Raw genomic sequence first — 6,196 nt, forward strand, 5'->3', positions numbered from 1 at the left:
CCCTATTCTATTGTTTTCTTCTATTTCTTTGCACTGTTCATTTAAGAAGGCATTCTTATCTCTTCTAGCTATTCTCTGGAATTCTGCATTCAGTTGGGTGTATCTTTCTCTTTCTCCCTTGCCTTTCGCTTCCCTTCTTTCCTCAGCTATTTGTAAAGCTTCCTCAGACAGCCATTTTGCTTTCTTGCATTTATTTTTCTTTGGGATGGTTTTAGTTGCTACCTCTTGTACAATGTTGCGAACCTCCATGCACAGTTCTTCAGGCACTCTGTCTATCAGATCTAATTCCTTAAATCTATTTGTCACCTCTACTGTATATTCATCAGGGATATGATTTAGATCATACCTGAGCGGCCTAGTGCTTTTCCCTACTTTCTTCAATTTAAGCCTAAATATTGCAACAAGAAGCTCATTATCTGAGCCACAGTCAGCTCCTGGTCTTGTTTTTACTGACTGTATAAAGCTGCTCCATCTTTGGCTGCAGAGCACATAGTCAATCTGATGTCTGTATTGACCATCTGGTGATGTCCATGTGTAGAGTCATCTCTTGGGTTGTTGGAAAAGAGTGTTTGCTATGACCATCATATTCTCTTGACAAAATTCTTCCAGCCTGTGCCCTGCTTCATTTTGTACTCCAAGGCCAAACTTGCCTCTTATTCCAGTTATCTTCTGGCTTCCTACTTCAGCATTCCAATCCCTCATGATGATAAGGACATCATTTTTTGGTGTTGTAGGCCTTCATAGAACAGGTCAACTTCAGCCTCTTCAGCACCAGTGGTTGGGGCATAGACTTGGACTACTGTAATGTTGAATGGTTTGCCTTGCATTCGAACTGAGATCATTATGTCATTTTGGAGATTGTATCCCAGTACTGCTTTTCTTACTCCTTTACTATGAAGGCTACTCCATTTCTTCTGAGGGATTCTTGCCCGCAGTAGTATACGTGATGGTCATCTGAATTAAATTCACCCATTCCTGTCCATTTCAGTTCACTGATTCCTGAGATGTCGACGTTCAGTCTTGTCATCTCCTGTTTGACCACGTCCAGCTTGCCTTGATTCATGGATCTCACATTCCAGGTTCCTATGGAGTATAGATCTTTGCAGTATTGAACTCTCCTTTCACCACCAGATACATCTGCAACTGAGTGTCCTTTTGGCTTTGACCCAGTCATGTCATTCTTTCTGGTGCTACTAGTACCAGCCCTCTGCTTTTCCCCAGTAGCACATTGGACACCTTCTGACCTGAGGGGCTCATCTTCCCGCATCATATCTTTTTGCCTTTTGGTACTGTCCATGGGGTTTTCATGGCAAAGATACTGGAGTGGGTTGCCATTTCCTTCTCCAGTGGATCACGTTTTGTCAGAACTCTCTGCTATGACCAGTCCATCTTGGGTGTCCCTGCATGGCATAGCTCATAGCTTCATTGAGCTACGCAAGCCCCTTTGCTATATTACATACTCCAGCCTAATAGCCAAGTTGTCACTTGCTGTTACTTCCTTCCTTGGGAAAGTAGTGACTTGCAACAGAGTTAAATTCACATAAACTTTCTTGACATTAAGATACTGCTTCATTTAAAAACTTGTTTGTTGTTGCCTTATGTCTAAACATAGCTAGCAAAGCGTGCATTCCATAAATGATGCAACTTTAGGCGGAGTTCATGTGTCCAGCATGCTTCCTCACTGTCCCCAGAACAAACGTCAGGCATGAGTCAACCAATCCCCCCCCCCCCCCCGCTCTTGCTCTAATTACTTCCAAGCAGCAAGCGTTTCTGGTCAGAGCTATGAGACTTACCCTTTTAAAGAGAAGGTATCATAAATTTGCTTGTAACTGCATACTGAAGACAAAATACACATTACAGTACAAGAAGTTAAGTATAATTTTATGTGGCCAGCGTTTAACTTTTTGGAAAAAAAATGGCATCAAAGGTTGCAATAAGAACTAGATAAATGATGTAAGCTGCCTTGAGCTCTAAAATAGAAGATGGGATTTAAATGTGCTAGACAAAATGAAAGGAAGGTAAGAAGAATGTGGTTAACTCTTTCCATGAAAGCTATTTTAACTCTCAAATTCATCTCTGCCCGACTGCTTCTCCATCTCCAGGAAAAGATACATGTTTGAACATGTACATGTTTGGGGAGGAGGGAAAACAGTTTGAAAGACCAGGATTTTGAGAGGAAAACTCTGCAAGTCTTGCCAGCAGAAAGTTAACTGAACTCCTATTAACTGGCAATTTGTCCTTAAGGAGCTAAATAGCAGCAGCTTAAAATTAAGGAAATAATTGCTGCCTGTTACACAAACAAGCAGCAAGCCATTTTGAACATGCAAAGGGCAATTTTGAGATCAAGGATCAACACTTATCAGTATCTATTTATTTAAAACATTTGTAAACTATTCCATACCTAGACAGATTCTAGATGAGTATGGCATATAGTGATGCAGAAAGTATACTGCAAAGACAAGTAACTGGAACCTTTCCAAGTGGAACATTTTCCCATGGTTGAGAACTAGGTAACAGATCCTGTTGTGCCCCAAGGATTGGACTGTCAAGTTTCACAACACAGAAGACAATGTACTAAGCCATCACCAGGTTTTCTGCTACTACTTCATATGGACCAGAATCCAGTCAACAAATGGAATCAAGGATTTATGTCTTTAGCATTTAGGCAAACAGGTAATCAAATATTTGAAAAATCTGCATCAAAATGATCAATACCTTTCCAAAACAGACAGTCTCCCCCCTCCTTTTTTGATAGGACACTGAAACTTCTTTCCTAGGTTTAATCCCTTTATTAGCCATACCATAGGCACAGTTCCCAAAAGGCAAAGGAAACAGTAGCAACTATAGATTTACTCAGCATCTTTCAAAAACAAATGTTGCTACCAGCTCATCTTGCAAAGCTGTAAGTTCTTTGGAACAAAAAAGCATAGTTTGGCCTTATGTTTTTTTTTCCTTGCTCTGGATGCAAAATAACCTAGCACTTTGCATCTCTCATGCAGAACATGCATCATATATTCTCCTACCTATGACTTCTCTCCTCTGAACATCAGGAAAATATTCTTGGTGACTCATGGGAATTCAGTGTTCTGACATCATCAGTATATTTGTGTAACCTAGCAACCATCTGACAGCAAAATACCTAGGCTTCTCCCATTCCCAAACATGATAGTTTGGAAGCTAAACGGACATTACAGTGAAAAAAAAAATCAATGTTAGCAACAAAAAAAGTAATTCCAATAAAACTATTATAATTACGAAGTACCTACGTTTATGTTGCCTTACAAACTAGAAAAAAGGCCAGCCCCTTGCTCCACGGAACTAAAAATCTAAAAGCTAACATAGGAGTGGGCTTCACAAGAAGTGATAGAAGATACAAGCACAGGTGATAATTCACTTGCATTTTCTGTTCTCTTCTCTATTCATATAAAGCAGATGGTGGAAACAGAAGATCCAGAATGAAGATTTAATAACCTCTTTACACTTGCAACATTTCCCCAAAGTTCCTTGCAGAATTTGGCATGTCTTCCAAAGGAAACCATGCCAGAAGTTACCAAATTAACTCAAGAGTACAAGAAAGTGTATCTAAATTTTACACATTGCACATGCACATACAGACACAGCATACAAAAATGGGTAGGCAAACAACTCCAACAAACTGTCTCTGTGCTGAGGACAAATGCAGTTCAATGTAAGCCAATGCAAAATGACGCATAGTGGGGCAAAACTCCCCACATTCACATATATACTGATGGAATTCGAGCTGGCAGCAAATGACCAAAAATTGAACCTTGGGATTGTATTGGATAGTTCAATGAAAACATTGACCCAGTGTGTAGCTGTTGTGAAAAATACAAAATCCATGTTGAGAATCATTACGAAATAAATTGAAAATAAAACTGCCAATAGCATAATCCTTTTATACAAGCATAAAGAATGATACATCCACACTTGGGAGTACTTTATGCCATTCTGGTCACCACACCTCCAAAAAGGAAAAAAAATTGTAGAGCCGGCAAAGATGCAGAAACAAGCAGCATAAACAATCAAGGGGCTGAACCAACTCCACTATGAGAGAATATTAAAATATCCACGGCATTTTGGTTTTTAAAAAGCAAGTTTAAGGGTCACAATTATGCATGGAACAGAAACAATGAATAGGGAGAATCAACAAATAAAAAGTAGTCCTGCCCACAGCACATTGTTTAAAACAACTTAATTTGCTAGCAGAAAGATACAATAATGGACACCAGCTTGTATGGTCTCAGAATAGGAATATACAAATTCATGGAAGCTAAGACTATCAGAGGCTACTAGCCAAGATACACTAATACCGGAAACAGAGGTGATATGCCTCTCACTGCCTGCTGCTGGGGAACACAAGCGGGAGGATACTATCATGCTCATGTCCTGCATCTGGGCTTCCCACTGGGGCATCTGGATGGCCATTGTGGGAAAAAGTACGCCAGACTGAATGGATCTTTGATTTGATCCAGCAGAGGTCTTCTTGCAACCTCACCCAAAAGCCAGTTTTGTCAGAATTAGATATACAGAAGGTACCTTGAAAGGGCTGCTCGAGATAAGAAAGAAACTATAATCCAGTGGTAAAAGGGTTGGCCTGAGGCGGGGAAACACAGTCCAAACTGTGAACAGGAAGATGCTAGAGACAGACGTCAGAAAAGATAATTCAATACCGTAGAGGAGGCATTGGGCTCACACGAGGATCTCGGGCCGGTGAGGAGAGGCGAAAAGCCGACGGTAGGCCCTATCTGAGGTCAGGAGGCAAAGGAAGGAAAGCTGTAGCGGGCCTGAGGCAAGTCACGAGGGCAGCCGCCGGAGCCCTTCGGCGTTAACGTAAAGAGCCGTAGGACGGGCAGCGAGGACGGGTCCGGACAGGGCGCGGGGTGCTGCCCGAGAGCGTGGCGGGCGAGGGGGCCTTCCCGGCCACGCCAAGAGCGCTGTGGCCCACCCGCAGCAGGGAACCCGAGAGAGAAAACCCCGGCCGCTTGCCCACCCGCCCCAACGGCCGCGGGGAAAGGCGGGCACAAACTCCCCGCTCGCGCTCCCTCTGCGAGGGGGCAGCCGGCCTCCCCCCGCCCCCTACGCGGCAAGCGGCCTGGCCCCGTGCTCCTTTTCCAACTAATAGGAAGCCACCGGGAGCGGAATCTGCCCCGTTGTCAGTTCGTGACCAATCGGCGCGAGCTTGCGGGGAAGGAGTACTCCTCGTGGGGGAGGGGGCGAAATGGGGGCACACCCGGCTTCGATAGTTCCTCGGCCCCGCTCGCCCTCCCGGAAAGGCGCGCGCACGCGGGCGCACACCCGGACCCACCCTTATTCCTCGCGCTCCTCACCCGTCCAGCGCTGCGTGTCTGTCAGAGCCGCCGCTGCTGCCAGCACCAACGCCGCCGCATCGCCTCAGTCGCTGACACAGCTCCGAACCCTGCCTCATCCGGGTATCCACCACCTAGAGAACGTCACAGAAAGGGTGCGGCCCACCGCGAGACGAGCACAACCCCTTGAAGAAGCGGGGGACGGGCTCTGGGACGACGGGCCCGGAGAAAGGGGCGGGATCATGCAAATTGCGCCACGCCCGGCATGTGCGCCTGCGTGCTTTTTTCTGTTCGCGTGGAAACTCATTTTTCTCTGAGGCTCCGCGTAAGCAGTTAGGGTGGATAGATTTGTAACTTCAAAATGTGATTTTTAGTAGCTAAATGTTCCTTTGATTTTTTCTTTGTGCTTAACTGAGCTTTATCTCCCCGCCTCCATTTAATAAAGAACACAGGTAACTGCATTTAGTTGCAATGTATGTCTTGAAGTGAAATCTAGAAGGTATAATGATACAATTCTATGTCTGTTTAGGAAAAAAAATGTTAAAACACCCACAATTCCCCAACTGCAGTGGCCTAAACATGTCAGTCCTTATTTTTGCTCCAATCAACTAACTTCGTACTCCACTGGAAGTTACCTGCACATACCATGCCATGTAAGGCTACTCAAACCAGTCTCATGAATTCAGGAAGACTTTCTTCCCGATGTGTACAGCAAATGTGCTGAACCTTGGCTCTTGGGATTCCACTGTAGCTACTCAGTGGGGTTCCCCAGACTGCCACTCTTCCTCTTGCAGTGCCCTTCACAGGTGAAGCAACCAGAAAAGGCCTTCTTAGTGATGACCTCCAAGCTCTTTCCCTCACAAGGCCCT

General features: G+C 44.5%; 1 protein-coding gene across 4 annotated transcripts in view; it reads right to left on the minus strand.

The window, feature by feature from the left end:
* Positions 1-5,493, minus strand: part of NDEL1 (nudE neurodevelopment protein 1 like 1) — a 36,359-nt gene extending 30,866 nt beyond the window's left edge. The window contains exon 1 of one of the 4 annotated variants that reach the window (XM_044453719.1): positions 5,349-5,493. The gene's annotated coding sequence lies outside the window, so the exon portion shown is untranslated. Of the gene's footprint in view, positions 1-4,557; positions 5,014-5,326 lie in introns of those variants that run through there. The other 3 variants (XM_044453721.1, XM_044453720.1, XM_044453722.1) reach the window with 3 other exon arrangements.
* Between the last annotated feature and the right edge of the window lie 703 nt (positions 5,494-6,196).

Source organism: Varanus komodoensis, unplaced genomic scaffold, assembly GCF_004798865.1.
Source record: "Varanus komodoensis strain SLA01 unplaced genomic scaffold, ASM479886v1 scaffold7_1, whole genome shotgun sequence".
In the NCBI taxonomy this organism is placed as follows: domain Eukaryota; kingdom Metazoa; phylum Chordata; class Lepidosauria; order Squamata; family Varanidae; genus Varanus; species Varanus komodoensis.